At 42.3% G+C, this 24,611-nt stretch overlaps 1 protein-coding gene across 1 annotated transcript in view; it reads right to left on the bottom strand.

Moving 5' to 3' along the window:
• The window catches only part of COL8A2 (collagen type VIII alpha 2 chain), a 163,100-nt gene extending 145,010 nt beyond the window's left edge, over window positions 1–18,090 (bottom strand). Inside the window, exon 1 of the mRNA XM_081871682.1 lies at window positions 17,736–18,090. The gene's annotated coding sequence lies outside the window, so the exon portion shown is untranslated. The remainder of the gene's footprint in view (window positions 1–17,735) is intronic.
• Window positions 18,091–24,611: the final 6,521 nt, after the last annotated feature.

The raw sequence follows: 24,611 nt of genomic DNA, 5'->3' as shown, positions 1-24,611 counted from the left end.
TAGCTGGTGTGTTATGAGTTGTGTGGATTTTCTCATCCGGTTCCTCATACCCATTTATGCGACAACTGTAGCTTTTTTCTTTTCTTGAGAACTCTTGAATATTTCTCTCAAGCAAGGCCATTCAAATTCACCTTAGGCAAATTCAGTCTTAGTATAGAACTGCAGTGTTGGAAAGAACCCCAAGAGTCATCTAGTCCAACCCCCTGCAATGCAGGAATCTCAACTAAAGCATCCATGGCAGATGGCTATCCAACCTCTGCTTAAAAACCTCCAAGGAAGGAGAGTCCACCACCTTCCAAGGGAGTCTATTCCACTGTTGAACAGCTCTTACCATCAGAAAGTTCTTCCTGATCTTTAGCTGGAATCTTCTTTCTTGTAATTTGAAGCCATTGGTTCAGGTTCTGCACTCCAGAGCAGGAGAAAACAAGCTCGCTCCATCTTCCATGTGGCAATTCTTTAGATATCTGAAGATAGCTATCATATATCATCTCAGTCTTCTCTAATCCAGGCTAAACATACTCAACTCCCTCAACTGTTCCTCATAAAGCTTAGTTTTCAGACCCTTGAACAACTTGCTCACCCTCCTCCTCACACATTCTAGTTTGTCAATATCCTTCTTAAATTGTGGTGCCCAGAACTCAACACAGTATTTCAGGTGTGGTCTGAACAAGGCAGAACATAACTTCCCTTGATCAGGTCACTATATCCTTTTCATATGTACTACTGGAAGCCAGATGTCTCCCATCTTATATTTGTGCAGCTGGTTCTTACTGCCTAATGTAGAACCTTGCATTTGTCCTGAATGAAATTCATTTTGTTAATTTGCACTCACTTCTCCAGTCTGTAAAGGTCAAACCAAATCTTGATTTTGTCTGATACCACTCTGTTTGGTGTCATCTGCAAACTTGATGAGCATCCATTCAGGTCCAAGACAGAACCCTGTGGCCCACTTTCAAGGCAGATTACAACATTAAAACAATTAAATACAAAGAACAGTAGCTAAATATCCCACAAAATCCCTTTAAAATAAAATAGACAACAAACCAGCAGAAAATAAATCATCTATCAAATGCTTCAAAAAACAAAATATTTTAAATTGCTGCTTAAAAGACAACCACATAAATGTCACTGCTGGTGGTATTCGTATTTCACAATGTGGTGACACCACAAAAGGCCCTGTCCCCAGTCACCACTCATGTAACCTCTGAACCAGCATGGTGTAGTGGTTAAGAGCAGTGGACTCGTAATCTGGTGAACCGGGTTTGCTTCCCCGCTCCTCCACATGCAGCTGCTGGGTGACCTTGGGCTAGTCACACTTCTTGAAGTCTCTCAGCCTCACTCACCTCACAGAGTGTTTGTTGTGGCGGTGGAAGGGAAAGGAGATTGTTAGCCACTTTGAGACTCCTTAAGGGGAGTGAAAGGTGGGATATCAATTCCAAACTCCTCCTTCTCCTCTTCTTCTTCTTCTCAGATGATGATCTCAAAGATAGGGCAAGTTCATGTGAGAAGAAGAGTCATTCAGTTTGCTGGTCCCAAGCTGTGTAGGTCAAAACCAACACTTTGAAAACCAACACTGTCACTACTGGATCAGATTAAAATAACTAATATAGTTCATGCACTTAACATGTTGAGGAAAACTCAGCAAAATATGGAATTCTCCCTGTGGTTTCATGAAGACATTAAAGACTATAGAGCATAGAATACAGTACCACTTAACAAAAGTCCTCAATAACTACCTTCTAAAACTGATTAATGAGTAAGCAATAGAACTGCACGAAAGTGGCACCACAGAGTCACACTCCCACAATACTTCCAGGACAGAGTGGACTAATGGATTAACACATGCAAAGGTGACATGGACCAGAACTAGACTGATTCACCCATGCCTAGCTCTATTCTGCAGAAAGAGGGTGTTACCAATGACTGTATCCAACCACTCAGCCATTTCTGTATGCAACCAATCCTACTTTTAATTTAAAGAATCTGTCAATAATATTGATTCTACTTAATTTTGTAGTGCAAATCCCTTGGAAAATGTTTTTATAACAAACAGTGAGCCATGCCCAGACTTCCTGTAGAGTAGAGAAAAGAAACAAGGCAACTGTCTCTCATATGGGGGGTGGCAATCAACCTATCAGTCTTTATTATTTAGCTACAGGCCATTGCAGCTTAATTGAACTGAACAATACTCAGCAAAACATTCTGTAAATTAACCACAAACTTCAAAAATATTAATATGATCAAATGAGATCTACTTTTTTTAAAAAGCACTTTACAAAACACCATTAAATGCAAGTTATATAAAATTGAAATGCATTACTGTAAAGTGTTACCAACAAACTGCATTGGTTTTAGCACTGGGAGAAAATTAAGCTAACTTATGAATTGGTATTAAGTCAAATCTTTCTTCTTAAAAAAAATAATCACCAGTTTGTTATCAAAAGGCTACAAGTACAGTATAACAAAATCAGCTACCACTGCTGTGAAAAATATTCACCCTGATTTTAGTTGCCGTTACCAAAGATGCAACTGCCAATCTAATTCTTCTGGAATACCTTTTAGCATGGTGCTTTTTTTTTTTTTACGGTAGTCAAACTTTAAAACTCCCAGCTTGTTGATTAAGGATATAATAGAGGATTTCCGAGCTTCCTCATAACATGGTCAACAGAGTGAAAAAGAAGGATAAAATGAAGAAGAACCTCCTGTTTTGTCCCTGCCAAAAATGTACTTGAAAAATCCAGGGCTCCTAATGAACAAAACACCTTAGGATAACTTTTTGCGGTCATGTACCAAAATGTCAAAGAATGGATGTGAGAGAACAAATCATTTTCCTTAATATTTGTGCTTTATAAATATTTTAGCCATGAAGAGACAATGGGTATCCTTATGGCTGTCAAATCAAGATGAATTTCAGTATCCCAGCCTAGAATGGTGACATAAGGGCCTCATTACAGCTGAATTTATATCAGGCAAAGTCCATTCAAAGAAATGGCACCTCATTTTTGCAAATCATGAGTTCAATGTGTTTTCCTTTCAGCTATTGTTTGAACAGGCAGCTATAAAGGTAGCCTGGAATGACCCACGTTTGGAATTGGTAATTCAGATTCCAATCTTCTGCATACTTAACTGGTAGTAATTCCCAATAACTTACTGAGTAGATGTGCATGCAATGTACCGTAAATGCCCTACAACTGGTGTGTGTGTGTGTGTGTGTGTGTGTGTGTGTGTGTACATTGCCATAAACTTAAAAACATTAACAAAGACTCCCCACATCCCCGTTGTTTTGCTGTGGTTGTCAGCAGAGTGGAGGTTTCTGCTTCTGCTTTAATAACCAGAGGTCCATATTATGTATTTACATATGTAAATTTATTTACATATTACAGTAATCTGTGAACCACTACTCACTGCATGAGCTGACTGTGCCTGCTTCACAGCTTCACACTCATGCTGGAGAAAAACAAGCCACAATCCCTGGCGAACCATGGATCATGGTTTGTTTCATTCAAACAAACCACAGTTGATAAGCCAATAACAAATGTTGGTTTATCATCGTGATTTGTTTGGAGTGCAACAAATTACAATCCTTGGTTCAGACATAATGCTAAGCCAGAGATCATAGTTTGTTTCTCCCAAGCACAAATTGGGAGCAGTGAATCTTCGTACGTTTTGCACAGCAAGCCATGATTTATGGCCTAGGGTGACATGTAACTGTAGCCACTGTGCCCAAACTAAGGTTAACTTAAACTATGAGTATATCAAACAAGCCAGGGTCAAACCATAGTTTATATTCCTGGCTATACTGTGCCCATAAAAGGAATCCTGATAACTGTTAGGGAACTTCCAGCACCCTAAACTAACTAACTAACTGGGAGGGAAAATGTGCTTTAAATGTCTGGTGTAGATGTGACTCCCTGGCTCATTTACTAAAAGTGGAAGGAGAAGCTTCTAGTCTTCTTCTCACAGTCACACAAGCGTAAAAGAGGAAGGGGTGAGGGAGAATGCAAGCCTGAGCATCATTCATGTAAAGAATGCTCAACCATAGTTTAGTATAGGTCCAGTGAAATTCTCATGCAGGGTAGCAGAAACTTATTTTGATTCCTTTGCGCCATAGTGCTTATACAGCAGCAATTAAACCCCTTGCAACAAGCAATGATATATCTTCTTTTCCCCATTACATCACCCAGAGACTCTTTAATCAAGTAAATGGCAGCTCATTACAGAGAAGTGAAGTGCATTAAAGTACAGTGTGCAGTAAGTATCTGTCAGCAGGTGGTGCTATTACTGTACTTAACTTTGCTATAAAGAATGCTATGCTTAAAAGAAAGGAAATCCTAATTCAAAGCCTTGCCAACAGGGACTGTTACCCAATGCTCTGTGATAAAGGGCCAAACTAGATGTGTCTGCAGGGCTGTTTCACTGCTATATTCCCTAGTGGGTGGCGCAAGGCAGTTAAAAGGAACATGGCTGTGAGGGGGCAGCTGAACCATCACATGCCCACACTCCTCTCCCAAAACTTAAGTGATTTCATATTTTTCCTCTGGCAGGGGTTACTCTCCTTCATGGAGGGAGTGAAAGATTTCCACCAACTTCCTGTTACCCCCACGCTGTACTTTGTATCACACACCCAAACAGCTTTATGGAGAATGAACACCATGCATTTTTGTTTGTACTGCTGTTATATCTAGAGGTGCAAAAATCAGCTTTGCCTATACACCATGTACACCACCAACTGTAGCTTGCTACCTGCTCTGTTCATGAAATATGCACCGATGCCATGCAACCAGAAAGCTGAACTACTCACGGTTTGCAGAAGCTCATCGCTGTCTACCCTAAAGGGTTTATAACTAGGACCTGCAAGAAAATGTTGCTTTGTGGTGGCATGCTCCAGTTCAGGGTTCCAGGCAGCAGTGCCATTCCACTACCTGCCCTCTTCCTCCTTGGTTTCCATTCTTAGTCTCCAACAGCAACAATTCCACACTCACTGAGCATGCACAGTCTTCATTGGGCTGTTTTGGAGCTTTTTCCCTCCCTCTGCAAACCCTGGAGTTCCCTAAGCCTGCTGACACCTCCCACTTGTGCATGGATGGTGCCTTTTTTGCTACATAAGGATGGACACTCAGAGAATGAGCTTCCTATTTGTATATATGATCTTGCTCTCATTCATTCACTGAAACTCTCACCTTGTAGCCTATTTGTCAGGTAGGGGTGACTTCATTAAAAGAAACGGTGCCAATCCTGAGAGACAACAAGAGAAGGATTGTTGCTCAGTGGTCATGCACACGATTTGCAAGCAGGTAAGTCGTGGGTGTAACACCACCTTCCTGATATTTCCAGAAAATGCTGGGAAAAACTTCTGTCTGAATGAAAGCTGCTCCCTCCTGTGTTTCTAGTTGACAGTGAGCTGGATGGACCAATGGTCTGACTTAGTAAAAGGCAGCATCTTATGTTCCTCACCCTTCTAAAGGGAAGTTTATGGGACACCCAAGGCCTATAAACATCTAGCAGTTGTCAAACAAATGATCTAGCGACTTATCAAATATTCTGGAATTTTAAAAACATGCAGTGGGTTCCAAATACACAGGGAAAAGAAAGTGAGGTTTAAAAAGCAAATGTCTAATCAACCTTCCAAGATAAATACAATAAACAGGCATTTTGCAAATCCTGAAAACAAATGACACTTTTTATCTCCTGTGTAAAACTCTTAAAATTCTTGGCCTCTTATTATCACATACAGTGGAACCTTGTGTTACGTACATCCTCCTTGTGAATGCTGCGGGTTACGAGCTCCGCTAACCCAGAAGTAGATGCCCCTTGTTGCGAACTTTGCCCCGGGATGCAAGCGGAAGTCATGCGCCAAAAGCAGCGGGAGGTGCCATTAGCGAAAGCGCACCTCATGTTACGAGCAGTTTCAGCTTAAGAATGGACCTCCGGAATGAATTAAGTTTGTAAACAGAGGTACCACTGTACAGAGAGTGGGACATAGCCCAGCAGTAGAGAACACACTTTGAATGCTGAACATCCAGAGGTCTGATCTGTGGTCACACCAGCAAGATGTCCTGAGACCATTTTGTCTAAGACTACTGCCAGTTTCCTTTGTATGTTCATTGTCTAAACCAGGAATGGAGAACCTGCAGCTTTTCACATGTTGGACTATGCAGCTCCTATTCTCTCTTATACCACTGGGCCATGCTGGCTGGAGCTGATGGGATCTGGACCCCAACAACATCTGGAGGGCCACAGGTTCCCTATTCCCGATCTAAACAAAGCACAGCAAGAATAGAGCTTTCGTAATAAGAAGCAGCACAAGAATTTGGAAGATAACGGTGCCATCTGGTGGCACATGCAATTGAATCTGATCTACCGGTATCTTTTGTACATTTTAAAATAGGATGTACCTTCCACAGACAAGTTATGGTTTCACTCTGACATTGCCATGAGCTTAAAATCATTAATGCCAGAATACAAATTGGCAACTAGAAGCCACCAAACAGAGCTGGTCCCTAAGTACCACCAGCTGGCACCTGCATTCGTCAACTCAATGGCAAAAACTTTGCGTGACAGGAGTGGTGGCTGCATCAATAGGACTTATGGGCAGCAAACTCTCTCTCTCTCTCTCTCTCTCTCTCTCTCTCTCTCTCTCTGTGTGTGTGTGTGTGAGAGAGAGAGAGAGAGAAAGAGAGAGAGAGAGGGAGAGGGAGAGAGAGAGAGTGCGCGCATGTGGGTCTTGCACTCTGCAATCAGCCACTGTGATCAGTCATAGAAATTCTCCAACATTTCAGCTCCTGTAACAGTCTATTTCAGCTTTCCCCAGCTTAGTGCTCTCCAGCATTTTACAACCTTCAACAGTCCCAGACAATATGGACCAATATGGTCAGGGATTGCAGGTATTGTAGGTCAAAATGGAAGGGGAAGGGCCATAGTTCAGTCGTGAAGCAACTACCTTGCATGTAAAAGATCCCAGGTTTGATCTCCAGCATCTCCCAGTAGGGATGAGAAAAACCTGTGCCTAAAACACTACCAATCAGTGTGTAGATAATACTGAGCTTAATGAACCAGTGGTCTGACTCAGTGTAAAGCAGCTTGTACAATATATATATACGCAGGTCCTGCTTACTGAACACAATGCATTCCTTGGAAATGGTTTGTTAGGCAAGCATGTGCAAAAGGAATCATTAATTTCCATTAATTCCTATGTGAAATTTTCTAATGCATTCCCGGCCACAGATTTCTGACTCCAAAAATCCAGAAAAAATGCTCTCTAATTTGTCCGATCACATTTCCTCCTCCCTCCATTCCTCAGCCAACCAGTAAAAAGCAGACAAGGTAGTAAAAATGCTCTCTGTTCAGATATATGAATCTGTAGTCGGCATTGAAAAGTTTGGGTACATTATTCCTCATGTCTGGATAAGTTAATTTTTGCATAGCGGACATTTGTAAAGTGGAGTGTGGATTGGTGGGTGGGTGTGGGGGAGAGAGAGAGAGAGAGAGAGAACGAACTATCACCTTTTAAAACTGGAATTTTGCAAACAAGGATTTAAAACCCTGCAGCAAAAAGAACTACAAATACCTCACTCTCATCTTTCAGTCAAAACCAGAGCTGTAATTTATTTAGCCAGTTCCTATAAATGCCCCTTTAGCAGCTGTTTGATCTGGAGCAAAGAGCAGATGATCTCAATGCCATGAAAAGCTCCCTTACATTGGCTGATTTCTGTATCTCAAAGCTCTGTAAGAGGCACAGGAGCAGAGTGGGCTCTTCTGTTTTTCTCCCTTGGCAAACCTCGTCTAAAGTTACATAGATCTATACTGACAGACTTCCCAGCAAAACTTAGCCATACTATTTCCCATCACAGGTCAAGTCAAACTCTGAAGAGAATTAATCTGCAGTAACATTTTGTTGAAAATATGTTTGTTGTGCTTGATCCTGTGACAGTTTGTGCAACAATAAACATAAAGTTGCTTGAATTTCATGTGGGTATCAAAGTACTTCCACATCATTCTGAAAGTTGAAATTGGACACACACATAGTCAAAGACATCCCAATTGTTGAAAGTTTCAAAGAGGGACATTTATCTCTCTCCCTTTGGCACAACCTCCTAGTCCTCATTCCAAACTGTAGCCAAGCCTTAATACATGTAATTGAAAGATCTGCATATTCTTCCCATTTTTATCCCGTCTCAGTTTCCTTCCCCCTGTCCTGTATCATCTGCCTTTGTAAATTTATAAACTGTAAATCCCTCAGGGCAGGGCCTGTCCTCATACTTAATGCCATGTACATAGATAGCACTATATTAATAATATTGGGGGTATGAAGTACTGCAGCACTGGCAAGAAATGTAAAATGCAGCACGCATATGACCCAAGAAAACATGGATTACTAGAAAGGGTCGAACGCAGGGATAGTTTTGCACTGAAGACTTAGAATGCAAGGCATGAAGTTCAACTCATGATAAGAAGCCAGCATTACACAAACTCAGATACACATGAAAGGGAACTGCTGGGACTGTGAGAGTTCCTCTTGTTGCCTCTTCACACTCTTGAATTAGGCTTGAATATGGGGTGGGGAAAGCACGCCAAAGTGCAAATAGATAAATAGGTACCGCTCTGGTGGGAAGGTAAATGGTGTTTCTGTGTACTGCTCTGGTTTCTCCAGAAGTGGCTTAGTCATGCTGGCCACATGATCCAGAAAAACTGGCCAGTAAAACTGACCCTCGGCCAGTAAAGTGAGATGAGCGCCGCAACCCCAGAGTCGTTTGTGACTGGACCTTAACAGTCAGGGGTCCTTTACCTTTTATGGGGTGGGGAAGGACTTACAATTGCAATGACGGACACATACAAATGCATATTCAAGTGCATCCATGCATGCGGATTACTAAGGAAATGCAGAAAATTGCTCTGAGATCTCTTGGTGAAAGGTGGGTAAGATATCTAACAATAGCAGAATACATGGAAAGTGAGAGAACTCTTGTCACCTGCAGAAATTCCTAAGAATTCTCAAAGATTATACATAAAGGTTCTTACATCTGCAAGCTCCTTTAGTACCCTTGAGAGCAGTTCATCAGGCTCCGGAGATCTGAATTCATTTAAACTAGCTAAGCGTTCCCTTACCACCCCTTTTCCTGTCCTGGGCTGCAGCTCCCTCCTTGCATTGTTTATTGTTACCACCAGGTTGGGCACTGATTCCCTTTTGGGTGAACACAGAGGCAAAGTAGGCATTTTGCAACAGGGAATTTCATTAGCGCAAGCAGTTTCTGAGCTCTGGGCGCAGTACTGTGCCTAAGATTTCAGATTAAAACTGAAGTGGAAGGAAAGGAGGATGTTTTTCTGCTTCCCCACTTCCAGCTACTCTCTGAAGACTGGAAAAGAGACCCTCTTAAGAATATTAGGGAGGTGGGCAGGGGAAGGACCAGAACGCGTGAAAAATGAACATAACATTTTTGATGCCTTTGTATTCTTGTTATAAAAAAGCGTGCCTGGACATTTCGTTGCTGCACCCATGACCTAGGTTTAAGGTGCCATTTAGCTCCTAGCTTTCATATCTCAGTTTCTAACACTGAGGCTATGCAGGGTGGGGAGCAGCCAGGTACACTTGCCCTGGGCCTCGGAGGGCTAAGCCAGCCCACCAGGGACCAGCTGCATTTTTGTTTGAGTTCATAGCTTTATTCTAACAAGACTCCCACCTCAGGCCTCAGACAAGCCCTGCGTGGTCCTGACACCAAGCCATGGTTTGCCTTAGCGTGACATGTGAACCAGGTTTGAGAAGGTGAAGTAAAGGGAAGAAGATAAAGGTACACCAGAAATTGTGGTCTTTTAAAGGCTGGCTCTAAGACACCAGATGTGGACTGCACAAAGGGCATAGTCTGGAACCTATGGGGGTCACCTAAGCATAATGCCATGCATTCCTCAGGAGGGGAGCCAAAATGCTGACAAAAGACTATGCTAAGAGATCAGAAGCCAACAGCTGCTGAAGTTCTCTCCTCACAATTTGGAAATTTGTCAAAAGAGAGTGTGTATGCAGTTAGTGTGTGAAAGGAGAGGGACCTCACGACCAGGCTTGCTATGCTGAAGCAATGCCAAAGCATAGAGGCTAGAAAACACCTAGAGTTCACCACTGTGAATAAACTTTCAGCACATTTAGAACTTTATTACTCTAAACTCATACACATGCAGAGCCTACCACATCAGCATCCATTCACACTGAATTTCACATGAATGGAATATATGAATCACTGCAAAGAACTGTAAGACATTCAAGTACAGATAAACTGAGTTCTTCCTACTGAAATCTAGCCATGTGTAGTCCAGTTCACAACAGGGCTGGAAACTAATAATCCAAAATATTCAAGTTTTGTTTTAAAGAGATGGTGGCTGGGAGCGCAGGGATTGAGAGAGAAGAAGAATAACAGTAGCTCTCTTTTTTTTCACTGAAAGAAAAAACAGACCAGGACATTCTGCTCAGCCAGGACCTGTGCGACACGGAACGGGGCTTCTCCTTCCGTCTGCTTTAAAATGTGACAAATTCCATACTTCAAGCATCATGCTTCTTTTCCGAAAAACTTGACAAAACTCCTCACAGCTCTCGGAATGCAAGTTTGATGGTGCTTTTTGAAAAGAAAAGCAACAGAGTTCCAACAGGCTTCCCGGGAAAATATTTTTCTCAGAAACGGAATGCAAAAAAAAGGAGGGGGTGGTAAAAGTAAAGCCCTATACTCCAAGCTTCTCAAAAGCTGAGACCACTGAAATCTCAGACAGTTGCTAGCATAAGGGTCAGCAAGCAATGGACCATGAGTCCAGACCTTTGAGAGGTGCTGTTTAACCCCCTCCAAGTGCCAAACACAAACACAAAGAGGTGTGGAACAGCAGCATCTGGGTTAAAGCAGCAGAGCGATGGATTACCTGTACAGTATGCATCCCAGACACATAAAAGTCAGTGGTTTTTAGACACACATCTCTCCATCCAGGCAAACAAGAGGTATTATTATCAGAGTTCAAGAACACCCTCTAAGCAGGCAAAAGCACTAATGGCATAGTGCAGAAGGCCAGTGCAATGTGCGGCCTGAGGAGAGTTCCAAGGGGAACACAGAGAGACTTGAATGGCCAAATTCAGCTCTCAGTTCCCTACCCTGCAATAGGACATCACACTGTTTGAGGAAAGGAGCCATGGCCTGCTAAGCCTTGCCCTCTCCTCAAAAATAGCCCTTCAAACCATCCCAAAAAAGCCCATGCAACAGGGAAAAAGAGTGTCATGCTCTTCTGGGAAGAGAAGGGCATAGCAGTTTTAAAGTACATATTCAGCACGCAGAACATTCCATAGTTCAAGCCCTGAAGTCTTCAGCTCAAAGGATCAAGTAGCAGGCGATGGTAAGCCCCCCTAACAAAATCCAGTCATGGCCAGGTGGCTAGAAAGATTGAGTAATGCAGCTTCATGCATGTTCTAAAGAAGCTGCTGACCAAACTGTTAGGGGGAGCATGAACTTGTCCCTGGCATCTCCCAATTCAGTTTTTATGGCTACTGTCATGGTGACAATGCTAATCCTTCTTCCTTCCTTGGGAAGGAAGTGTAAAAAGGAAGGAAGAAAGCCCATATATTTTGCACAGTCTTTTCACACTGTCTTGTGAAATTGCTCCTTTGACCTGCTTGGCCCAGCCAGAGAAGGCATGTCACTGTTTTAGTTTTACCAGAGCTCTGTACGCATGATCAAAAACAAACAGTGCTAGGTACTCTTTACTGAGGACCAAGTGCCTTATTTCCACTCCATATTCTCTCTCTCTCTCTCTCTCTCTCTCTCTCTCTCTCTCTCTCACACACACATTCAGTAGTATCTTACCCATAACAAAAATCATATATGATTGGCACTCCAGAGTTCTACACCTCTCTTTGATATGTGGTGTCAATATTTACTCGAGCAAAGCACTCAGAAGTAGGCGCCTATATTGATCCATACACTTTACCAGCCATGAGAATAATACCATCAAAAGCCAGCCAAATAGTTGTCACTTTGCTAGAGTTTGCTTCTTCTTTTTCTTCCCCCTTTCTTTTTTTACTGGCCTGTCCAGCTTTTCAATGCTTGGGTCACTTGCCAGTCCAGGCTATGAAAAGGGCCAGTGACCTGAGAGGAACTCTGTGTGCTCCCTCTTGTCTAAACTAGCAGATGTGAACTGCAGGACCAATATATTGGGAAAAGGAAAAGACTCCAAGCAGTAGGTTTGGAGGCCCCTTCCCCACAGAGGCCATCAGGCCATCTATTTGTTCATCTTTCAAACTAAACAGTATTTTTGGGTGAAGGAAAAAGTACCAAGAAGCAAAAACTACTAAGGTAAGACTGGGTCCATGAGTGACATGCTAATTTTTCCCATCCAGAGCCCTAGAAGCCAGGAGCTGGAGCTGAGGGATGGGGTGCAGGAGGAAGATCACAGGCATAGTCAGGGGGGCAGCTGCCCCCTAGATCAAGTAAAACAACAGAAATACTTAACTGACCAATCAGATCGGTTCTGCCTCCCCTAACAAAAGTCCTGCTCCCCCTAACAAAGTCCTGCCCCCCCCCCCAACAAAAATCCTGGCTATGCCCATGAGGAAGATGATTCTGTTCTGTCTTTTAAGCAAGAGAAGAGAAGGACCCTAGAATTTATATCAGGCCTGGCTAATCCAAAGGTCTCATAGTGCTTGCCAATCACAGAGGCTGATGTAGCACGATTCTATTCTTTTCTATTCTTGAATCATAGAAACTGAGCACAGGCAACTGTGGGTAATTCACTACATCAGATTCTAGGAGGTAAACATGGTCAGTTCAACAAGGGAAGAAGGAGAAGCATGGTTCTGGGTTCAAATTCTAGTTGAGCCTTGGAATCAAGTGGACAGCCTCTATCTGTCATGTGGAAATATAACATTCACCATATAAATGAGAAAAATGAAATCACTTTATATTTTTAGTATGCAGATATATATCCTTCTCAAAATGTACTTGATACATCTTTTCAATCATTAAAAAAAGGTTGATGCTGAGTCTTTCAGTTTTACTGAAAGAAGGGCCTTTTCAAGTAAAGATAATGTATTCTTTTTCTTGCTGCCCTCCAGAAACAGAAACAGAAGGCAGTTAATATTCCAGCCCACAAACTGACGGGAGTTTCTTGCAGTAACATTCCATGTGGCACTGTTCTCAACATGGTTTTGCTATTGATGCTTCAGGAGTGCCAAAAACAGGGGGCTATCTGCCATGTAATGTAGCAAAAGGTCGTAACAGAGAAATATTTACTAGATTCCAAACTTTCCTAGTGTTGAGATTGCAAGTCGCAAACTGGAAAGGCGAGGTAAATCCAACAATAAAAAAGAAAAGACACAGAGTTATAATTCTGGAGAACATTCTTTGAGAGGTCAGTAAGTCTACACAAGGCCCCTTGAGAGATGAGGAGGAGCTGTTCCTCATTGGAAGAGAACGTATGTTGCATCCAAAAGGTTCCAGGTTCAATCTCTGGTATCTCCAGATAGGTCTGGAAAAAGACTCCTGTCTCAAAATGTGGAGAGCTGATGCCAATCAGGTATAGATAAGACTGAGCTACATAGGTCAACATTCTGAATAGTATAAAGCAGCTTCTTATATTCCTCTGACACATCTAGCAACCTGGGCAGGAGAGCCATCATATTCCCTTCTAACCTCCTCAGCTTGTAGGCGGAATACATATCTGTAACTCCTTTTTCCCAGTGTCTGGAAAAAGTCCAGCAATATGTCACAATAAGAAGCAGGACACCTCTGTGCACATACAGACATGTACAATACCCCTGCCATTAGAAGTCAAGCATGTCACTTAACTAAAAATGAAATAAAATTCATCACAAACTGACCACTTTCTTCTTCTTTTTACAAAAATCCAAAATGTAAATACTGGAATTGTTTTCTGGCATGCTGAAGTCTTGATGACAAATGATAAGGCAATAAAATGAAATGTCACCTTACTAAATGCTTTAAAGTCTGACAGTTCTATAGGCACTTTCTTGTCAATAAGTTCCACTTAACCCAGTGGATGATATTCAACTAAGTTTTACTCCAGGTTACACCCACTACGATTAATAAACATGACTGAGTTAGGTGCATTGACTTCAATGGGTCTACTCTGAATAAAACTTAGTTGAATACCACCCAATGTGACTTACTTCTGAGAAGACACAAATAGTGTTGCACTTTCAGGCCCATATTTCTAAAACTGCCTAACCAGTAATGTTCCTACCTGGGAATTCTGTAAAAACATAATAAATGGGTATTGCTTCAGGACAGTGATTTAGAATTCAGTAAACATTCCTGAATTAGAAGTGTTTTACATGCTTGCATTCTTTGCCAATGCTGCCAGATTTCGCAGGGAGGTGGAGTTCCATGGTTTCATGCTTTCAAAAGGCAAGAAAAAGGAGCTAGGTGTCAGGATCTGGTCTACACAATACAAGCACAGCCTCCCAAGCCTCTTGTAGCTCTCGTTACTCCCGGCCCCGCATTGTGATACATGAATCACCCCATGACAGGAGAACTGGATTTCTGACTATAGTCAGTGGCGTAGCGTGGGGGGTGCAGGGGGGGCCGGCCGCACCGGGCGCAACATCTGGGGGTTAGGGAAATCCACGGGTTAGGGGGCGCAAATCCACGGGTTAGGGGGCGCAAATCCATGGGTTAGGGGGCGCAAATTACTTGCCTTGCCCCGGGTGCTGATAACCCACGCTACGCCACTGACTATAGTTCATTTATTTATCTTACACACACACACACACACACACACACACACACACTCCCTATTTCTCCCTCTCTAAGTTCTGATAACTTCCTCTGGTAGAAAGCTCAGGAAATTACACTCCAGAACTGTATTTATAGCGTAAACAGAACAAAAAAATGCATTTATAAAAACACTCGGTGGGAATCTCTACTTCAGCCCAGTTCATCAGCCAGCAGTGACATACCTCTCAGCTTTTAAAAGGTGTCTTGCTGATGGAGCTGGTGCTTCTTCACAGAGCGCATAGTTTATCTGTGGAATTCAGTGCCACAAGATTTTGTCACTAACAAGGATGGCTTTAAAAGGGGATCAGACAAATTCAGCAGGTTAGCCACTGCGGGAAACAAGATGCTGTGCTAGACGGGGCTTTCGTCTGACCCAGAGAGGCTCTTCTTATGTCAATTAACTGTCTTTGACTTTCTCAGAATAAAGGGTATGTTCATACTAGTGGTTGAAATGCAGTGAGATCATCCCCTCCGTTTGCGTTTCAAGCCACATTTGCATGGAATTGTTCACATCAGAGAGGGGGCAGAGATGTCTTCACCCAACGCACACAACCTTTTTAGTTTCCACGCCCCTGTAACCCACCCCCACCCCAGAACTCCTTATTCTTTAACCTGTCATCTGCGTACATGTGCTCATCTGCCCCTGCACAATGACTGCCATGGTACGTTCACGTTACTGCTTACTCCACATTCAGCTTCTTAATCAGATTGAAGCTTGTTTCAAAAAAACACACACCAAAAAGCAGTATTTGTCAAGAAACTACAGGATCAATATGGATTGTGGCGAATGTGCAGCTTCAACAGTTAGCAGTGGAAGCACCCTGGATGCAGAGTAAGCGCTAATGTGAAGATACCCAAAGACAGTTCAGCTCTGACAAACTTCCCTGGAAGAAGCAGCCCACAATATGGAGAGGGAAGAGGAGAGTAGCCAACCCCACTGAAGTGCCCGAGAAGTTAACAACAGGAATCTGCATTTTGAGGAATGGGAAAGAATTCATCTCTCCTCAAATTGCACTATTTCACACTTTCCTTGTACAGTACAGAGAAATAGACAAAAAAGTATGTGATGTGAATTTGGGCAACAAAAGGCCTAGTAGCAAGATTGGGTCTGTCTGTGGATGATATTCCCCCATCTATGAATGAATTGCCAGCTTCCTGACTCTGCACATTTTGTTCTGCTGTAGATTGAAAGGGAACAATCCAAACCCCTTTCTTCAAACCCGGATTGTATTAAATACAACTGAATTTGAATCAGTGCCAAGTCTCAAATACATGATGTATTTATAAAGGAAAATAATTTATGTGCAAAGAAAGAACTGAATTCTCTCATTAGGGAGTAACTACAAGCAACAATATTCAGGTTGACTTGATCCCCTGGCATTTAACTATTTTAGAAATTTAAGTAATGCTATGAAATTGCATCTATTCCAAGCAGCAAATCATAAGCAAATGGAAAAGGTAAGATGTTAAATTCACCACCAAATCAAGACGAACCAAGTGTGCTACTGCAGATGACTCCTGAGCCTTTCAACATTCACTGTACAACACCACCATACAGGGCAGGAACCCAGATTGGCAAATTATGTCATATTTTTAAGGAACAATCCTTATTCCACAAAAACCACAGCTCCATAGCACACTGACATGTCCATAAATCTATAACCCATTTTCCATATACTCAACAAAAATACATTAATCTAACCTTCCCGGTTACATTAAAAGGAGCTTTCTCCTGTCCCATGTAAGTTTACTCTACCCAGCTCCTCACAGACTCAGTAGATAAAAATCCAGAGTAGAAGCAGCCAAAAAGACCAAAGACCACCCCCTCTTGAATGCCTTTATAAAACCAATACCCCACATAGCTCTGAAGAGTTCACACACCCATACTCCATACAGCCCCATATAATTGACATCGTACAACCCGATTCAAACAAGTTACACTTGTCATGTAGGAAGGCTGGCAGAAGAAACTGGGATTCCAGCTTTGTTTGTTGTGTTAGCATCCAAATGCTAGAAACTTCAGCCAGCAATGCAGAGACTTCAGGGCATAATCCTTCAGTGGGAAGTTCTCCTGCATAAGCCCCAGGGAAATTTATTCATTTACATACATAGTGCTTACAGGGGAGACTGTCTCACTGGATTGTGGCCCTTTTTGGTCAGAGCCACTTGTCGTCAGATCCAGTGTTATGGGTTGTTGTTGCTTTTAAACAAGTACTAAAAAAAATCTCTGGAATTTGCTGGCCTTATGATTTATTAAACATTTGCTTACAGCAAAGCTACTTATCATGAACAAACTCCCTCTAATCTGCTTATTAATCATTATTAGCATTAAATTATCGACATTGCCTAGGACTGGAAGAGTTCAATTTAGCAAAGCACTTCCTGACTTGATTTGCCTATCAGACTATAAAAAGTGTAACCAGCTCCAATTTTCTCCTTTTAATTTTTAAATCAACAGCAAAACACAAGAACAAAAATTGTTGGGATGCAAGTAAAATTATCAACCGGCCAACTTCTCTCTATCAGAACTCAACATTCAAGTTGAATTTTGAGACTCCGCTTGGACATTCAGCTTCTACACACAAACACACACACACCATATGAACACCCCACACCCTTAGTTAAAATAGATAAATATGCCCCAGATATTTAAAGCTGGCTCAGCGGAATAGCAAAAAAAGAGGGGGAAAAGAGAGGAAAAAGTCAGCAAAAAACTCAACGCATTTTACTGGGGAAAAAGAAAGAAGGGAAAATGAGTGTGAGATAAAGAGTTTTAAAATACCTTCTGGATTTATTTATGTATTAAAATTAGACCATATTTTAGACGGGGGAGAGGAGAGATGGAGAAAGTATAAAGTTGCCTGTGCATAAAGCAGAGTGGAGCAACCAGGCAAAATCACTGGTCCCTGAAGGAAATAAATATATACAGATAACTCACGCGAAATTCAACATGTGACAGAGAGAAAAGAGGAGGCACCTTACCTTGGGGTGGGGGGAGTGGAGAGAAGATGTGGGGGGAGGCTCTCTCAGGCTGGCAAGTGGGGGGCAGGAGAGGCCGGCAGGCACTTGCGAAGTCGCTCTCGAGGGCAGAGCCTGCTACTCCATGGGAACTGCAGCTGCTGCCCTGCTCCTGAGGGCTTCAAGAGGCACCTTAGAGCAAAGGGAGGGAGGAAGGAGGTGAAGAAGAATGAGCGAGGAGGACCGGGCACAGCCAGCCAGCCAGGGCTGCGAATGAGCGCGCGGAGGGAGCTAGCAGCTTTTCACAAGCTCCTTCTTTTTTTCTTTTTTTGGACGGGCGAATTCAGCTCAGGAGGGCTGGGTTGGCTGGTTGAATTTTCTTTTTTTTTTAAGTATCTCTCTCTCTCCCCCTCCTTTTCTCTTGAGTGGCTTCCAGCTTCTGAATTGTTTTTCCTTTACAGAGACGCAGGAGGCTGGAGTGTGTTATTTAAGCCACAACAAAAAAAATAAAGTTATCGTCATAATAAGCTTCTTCCCCCCTTTTTTTTCTTTTTTAAAGCTGAGGAAATAAGCTCTCTTTTCTCCCCACGCTCCAAATGTACACATGCACACACCTTCTCCTTCAAAGCTGTATGATGTTTATTCCAACACGGGCTGCTTCCTTTAGCTGACCAAACGACGTTCTTTAATTTTGTCACCCAAGTGACCAATAAACCTAAAAATCATGCCCCCACCCCAAAAAGGAGGCAAACCTTGATGGAGAAAGGTTTTTTTTGAAGTTGCCTGCCTGCCCTTCTGTAAAGTGTGACAAGCTCGACCAAACCTGTCCTCTCCTCAATGGCGCCTGGGTTTTCTAGGCTGGGGCAAGGAACCTGTGGCCCTTCAGATGTCTTTGATTCCTTACCCGGCATTTACCATAAGGTACCACAGCAGGTTAGAATAATATAATATAAAGCAAATGTATTTACTCCATTTATATCCAATACCATTCCTCCAAAGAGCTCAATATAACATGCATGGTTCTCCTCCTCATTTTATCCTCACAACAACCCTGTGAAGTAAGGTAGGTTGGCAGACTGCGACTGGCCCAAGATCACCCACTGAGTTTTGTGGTTGAGCAGGGATTTGAACCCTCGATCCCCAGGTCCCAGATCCAGAACTCTTAACCACTACATCACAATCGCTCAAATAAAACCATTACAGTTGTTTTTTAAACAAACAAACAAACACACACACAATCCAAACGGAGCAGAACAATATAAATTATATCATATCAAATAAATACACATGCCCAGAGTTCTTTGGGATAAGCCATGATAGTTTTTCAAAGAGATTTTAAAACTAGTTTGGCTGTAACAGCAGTAACTCAGATTCAAGTCACACCTCTGCGAATAACATTTGCTCAGTTCTTAAACAAATATGAACAACAAGAAATAAACCTTACAGGGTAGTGAGGCCAAACACTGGGAAGTACTTTTGAGTTTTCTAAATCACATGTATAATTGCCACTTTATAAATTCTCTCTAAATTGATGTGTGTAGGATGCTGTTAAAGGTGTAGGAGCGACGCTCCTGGAAAAGGTGACAAATGACTATATTCCCAACCCACACTGTTTTTCTCTTCCACTTTCAAACTGAAATTGTAAGTTCGTGGAGCAGGGGACTATCTTTTTTGCTTACATAAAAAAAAACATGCTCCTGCCTCCTCAAGTTTACATTTGCTCAGCAGAGTGCCATGCACATTGATGGTTATAAAATACAACCATATAAAATATCACCTATAGATCACATTTGGATAGCATTTATTTCCTGAAATTTTTCCAGTTGTGTACAGCTTTCAGAAGCGAGACTGCCTTTTTGGATGCAGAGTTAGAACAGAAGTGGAATGTTCCGGATATTCCCATCATCACCTTGATCCCTTTTCTGCCTCTAGTAGCCTCAGCTCATTTATCTTCAGCAAGAGGGGCCTGGCCCTCTGTTTTAGTTGGCCACTACATTAACGTATTATTTTTGCGTATGAATTAACCGAGATGTCTTGTTGACAGGTGTTCCCTGCAAGGCTCATCCATCCATCCTCCCCAGGCCCCTGTTACTTTTGGACAGATTGGGCCTCACTCCTGCAGGATCAACAAAAAGAGCTATGACTGAGCTCCAGGAAACTATGAATGAATGAAGGTGCCAGGGATAGCATTCAAGGATCAGTTGTCAAAAAACAGTGTGCAGTGGGATCATCTAGCACTCCATACACCTCAATCTTGTCTCCGTTTCCACCTTCACAGACAGATGTTGATCCAACCCATCTGTTGCTCACATATAATTATTTAAAAGGGGAGAAAATGAAAGTACTGTACAGATTTACACAACGCGTGAGTATTTTTTAAAAAAACTACCCAAGTAAATATGAATGCAGATAACTCACAATTTATATACTTTTAACTTGTGTGATTTCAACTTTATGCGGCTGAAGGCTGGCTGGTTGAAATCACACAAATTAAATGCATGGAAGGAGGAGAGCTTAAAAGTTCTTTTTATGCAGGGTCGTCCCAGTGTGGAAAGAACTTTAAAGCTCTCAGGCTTGCTTACTGGGCTCTGAGGGAGATCATGAGACAGTCTCTCAGAGCTCAGTAAGACCCATTAAGTGTGCTGGCTCCATAAGGTAAAATTGCTTGTGTGGGGGCAGTTCCAAAGGGGTGGCTACCTCCCCATGTAAATTTTAGTTTTATACAATACACTAGTTTCTATACACACACACTTGTCTGTCCTCCATCCTAATAGGCCAGAGGCATTATCAGAACTTGAGAACACATTCTAGCCAGGATACACGTGGCCCCCAGGCAGTCTCTCATTCAGGCAGGTTTGGGGTTGGTCAGTGCCTTCAGTCCATACCCTGGAACATTCTCTTAGTTACACTGGAATTTGGGGGAAGTGAGATGTAAAGGCAAGCTCTTACCATCAGAAAGTTCTCCTTCATGTTTACCTGGAATCTCCTTTATTGTTTTGTTTTTTTAATCCATTGATTCAACTCCTACCCTCTAGAACAGCAGAAAAAAAGCTTGCTCCATCATCCATGTGACAGCCTTTCAAATATTTGAAGATGGCTATCATAATTCCTCTTAAGTCTCCTCTTATCCAAGCTAAACACACCCAACTCCCTCAACAGTTCTTCATAAGGCTTGCTTTCCAAACCCTTGATCATCTTTGTTGCCCCTCCTCTGCACACATTCCAGCTTGTCAATATCCTTAATAGACTGTGGTGCTCAGAACTGGACACAGGACTCCAGGTGCGGCCTGACCAAGGCAGAATAAAGTCCTACTCAGGGCCGGCCCACCCATGAAGAAACTGCTGTCACTGCTTTGCGCCACTTCAAGTGGTGAAATGGGATGTGCTGGCTCTGGCAGTACTATTATTTCCTTTGATCTGGACATTATACTTCTGTTGATGCAACCTAGAGTTGTATTAGCTTCTTTTGCTGCTGCATCACAGTGTTGACTCCTGCTAAGCTACATTCAGGGTCCAAGCACTGCAAGTAAATAAACACAGTGAAGGAACATCAGCAAGACCCCCAGAGACTATGGTACCATCTTAGCCCAGAGGACCATGATGGCAAGCAGAGCCCCAGGAATATGCCTCAAATTCAGCCAGAGTTTGTACTTTTCAGAAGCCCTGGACGCAAACTGTGAAACTTTATTATAATACAGTCCTCTAGTGTAGGAAACCGCAGAGGGATGCAATACAAGCAGAGTTGCTTGGCAACAAAGGCACCCTTAATATGTGAAAATGAAACTATAACACACACAAAAGGCACACAGACAATTGTTGGCATGTATGTAGGAATGTAATAAGAGAAAAGTTAACAGCCTGGAGCAGCTAAATTGTACACACAAAGAAGTAATGGTATGGATCAGGCGTTAGAAGTGTCCCTGTGGCATACCTTATAGCACAGTGATGGCACCACCATCCATAGGTTGACACTGCTGCATCTTGTAGAACTAAGCAGGAAGGAGGATGGGTGAAACAGTAAAATAAGTTAGCTCTGGCTATCATTAGCTCTGGTTCCACCTACCACTGGTCTCCCTGCCTTCTGACCCTTGCTCCCAGTTCCCACTGGGCTGGGAGAGACTCGTCTGAAACCCTAGAGAGCAGCTGCCAGTCAATGGAGGCAAAAATGAGCTGAATTAACCAATGGTCTGACTCAGTATAAATCAACTTCCTATCTTGCTACGATGTAATATGTTGGATGGCTATACCATTTCATACCTTACACAGGGAGCAGGGAAGACTGGATGGATAAATTCTCATCACAAAACATGTTCCCTTCCATGTGTCATGACAGTTGCATGTGTGTAGGAAAGTTGACTGGGATATTGGATGGGGCAACATTCAAACATTTAATCCCTCCCCATCCGGCAGGCTGAACTTGTACAGCTCACTGACAGGTAAATCACACGTAGCTTCTGTTCATTTGCTTGAGCTTCCAGTCAGTGACACAGAAGCTGAATTGTTAAATCACCTTCTTAATGATGCACATCTATCAATTGCCCAAATATGAAAAACATTGCCTGAAATTAACGCCTCATTGTGGTGGAGTAATATATGGAAAATTGCATTACATGAAAAGCTTAGCAAGTAACACCTTTTTTTTGAAAGGAAAAAGAAAGGTAACTTCTTTTGTCTCACTTTGGTGAGATTTTATTAAATACAAAAAAAAGGAAATTTACATTTATCTCTTCCACAAGTCTCTCGAGAAAGTTGGGATAAGTAACACCTAATTGGTTGGAAAAAATTTCTTGATGTAATATAGAGCCTTTTATTCTTGGTACTCCTTGTGCCTCTGAAGGTTTCAGTTATAGGTTTATGTTTCTGTATCTCTTGCAAGTCATGTGCACCAAACTTCTTGTTCTCTCATTTCTTATGACAGTACTCTCCAGTTACTTGTCTATAGCTTATTGCAAATATCCGAATAATCAGCTTTGTCATTTCTTCCTGTGAATGTAATATCCAATGCCAGCCTAGGTTTAGTTTGGATAGGTTTTTATGTGTTTGTCTCATGAATTTCTACTTTGGTAATTGGGTTATGTGGATAAAATCCAATAAAAATACTTCTTTTTTAAAAAAGCTGATTAATAAGATGAAGCATAGTGGAGTAGCAGACTTGGCTGTTGTGTGCTTCCACATCACTCGAAAGGACTTTCAGCCACCCTGCTTCAGTGTAGCACAGTTGCCCTCTGCAGGCGTTCAAAGAGAGCATGTGCAAGTCCCAGTATCAACATCTCCATCCCAAAAGGAGATCTTTTTGTATGAAGGGAGCTTATAGCTGCACTCTGCTCAAAGCAGGGGAAGCCTTTGTACAATCAGAAACTATTAGGGTTCACGATTGTGCAGGGACTTAATCCAAATCCATTTGGAAGCTTCATTCCCACTCGATGCAGGAAGATCTGGGTGGTATATTTTATTAATCCATTTATTTTTGAACTTACATCTTGCCCTTCCTCCCAATGGAGCCCCGGGGCAGCAAAGAGTGATAGAACAATTAAAGCATCTAAAAACATTACAGATGTAGACTGGGGAAGATCACTGCTTAAAAGGCTTGTTAAAAAGAAAGACCTTCAATGGGTGCTGAAAGGACAACAGTCTAATATTTAATGCAAGGGAATTCCAAAGACGGGTGCCACCACACCAAAGGCCTAATTCCTACACTGCAGAAAGGAGCTCTCGATAAGATAGTATCTGCAGGAGGCCCTCATCTGCAGAGCAGAGTGATTGACTGGGTATAGAAGAGGTGAGATGATATTTTAGATACATATGGGGCAGGGAAGTTGGTGATGGGGCTGGTGAATACAACCACTGCACCCTCTACCTACCTCTCACCCACCCACATTGCTTGAGTAGGGATGCTGTTGGAATGCATCTCCAAAACCGCTGGTCTTACAAGCAGGCGACAGAGCATTTAGGGAGTGAAACTTGCCACGTACCCACAGGTCTAGCTGTGTCACATCCACTAGTGTGGATGAAATATAGCCGGATGTACCTATGCAAACAGTTGTATACCTGCACAAGTTGCAATTCCACATGAACGTTGCAGCAGAACAGCAAATGACTGCCTAGAACTAAAAGACACCATTCATGAAGGACCTAAGCTCTTTTTGAAGCCATCGAAGCAAGCAGCATTTACCACATCTTGTGGCAGTGAGTTCCATAAGTTAAAAATGTGTTTGAATAAATACTTCCTTTTTCCTCTTGTGATCCTGCTCCTAATCTACCTCACTCTGTAGCACAGAGTTCTAATACTATGAGAAAGACAAATTTTACATTTTACACACAGCTTATAGTTTTATAACTCCCTACCATCTCGTCTTTCTCATTCCCCTAAATGTCAATGCTACAGAAGTTTTAGACCAGAAATGGGGAACCTGTTGCCCTTCAGATGTTATTGGACTCCAGCTCCCATCAGCCCCCAACAAACATTGCCAGGGGTCAGGAATGGTGGGAGTTGTAGTCTAGCAACGTCTGGAGGGGATCAAACCTTCAACCTTGGTGTTATCAGCACCATGCTCTAACCAACTGAGCTATGCAGCTGACTTGTAGCCCAGCAATATCTGGAAGGTGACAGGTTCTCTATTTAAGACTGTTATCATTTATATGTCTGGGGAATATTTGTGAACGTTGCAATATGTTCTGAGTAAAACAGGCGCTGGTTTATATTTTTGTAATTGTGTTGTACTTCAACATATAGTGTAAAACAAGCAAGCTGCACAATGTGCAATTAACTTCAGTTTACTGAAATGATGGGAAACAAAACATTTTTATACAAGGGAATCATTTTAGCTCTAGGGGGACACTTTGTAAGGAAAGGCATTTGGTTGTACTCAACAGCACAGCCTTTGCCAGCCTTTTGCCCTC

This window comes from Podarcis erhardii (assembly GCF_964252035.2).
Source record: "Podarcis erhardii genome assembly, chromosome: 7".
NCBI classification, from domain to species: Eukaryota; Metazoa; Chordata; class Lepidosauria; order Squamata; family Lacertidae; genus Podarcis; species Podarcis erhardii.
The sequence above is the reverse complement of the archived record's forward strand: the minus strand, read 5'-3'. Positions and strand labels throughout refer to the sequence as shown.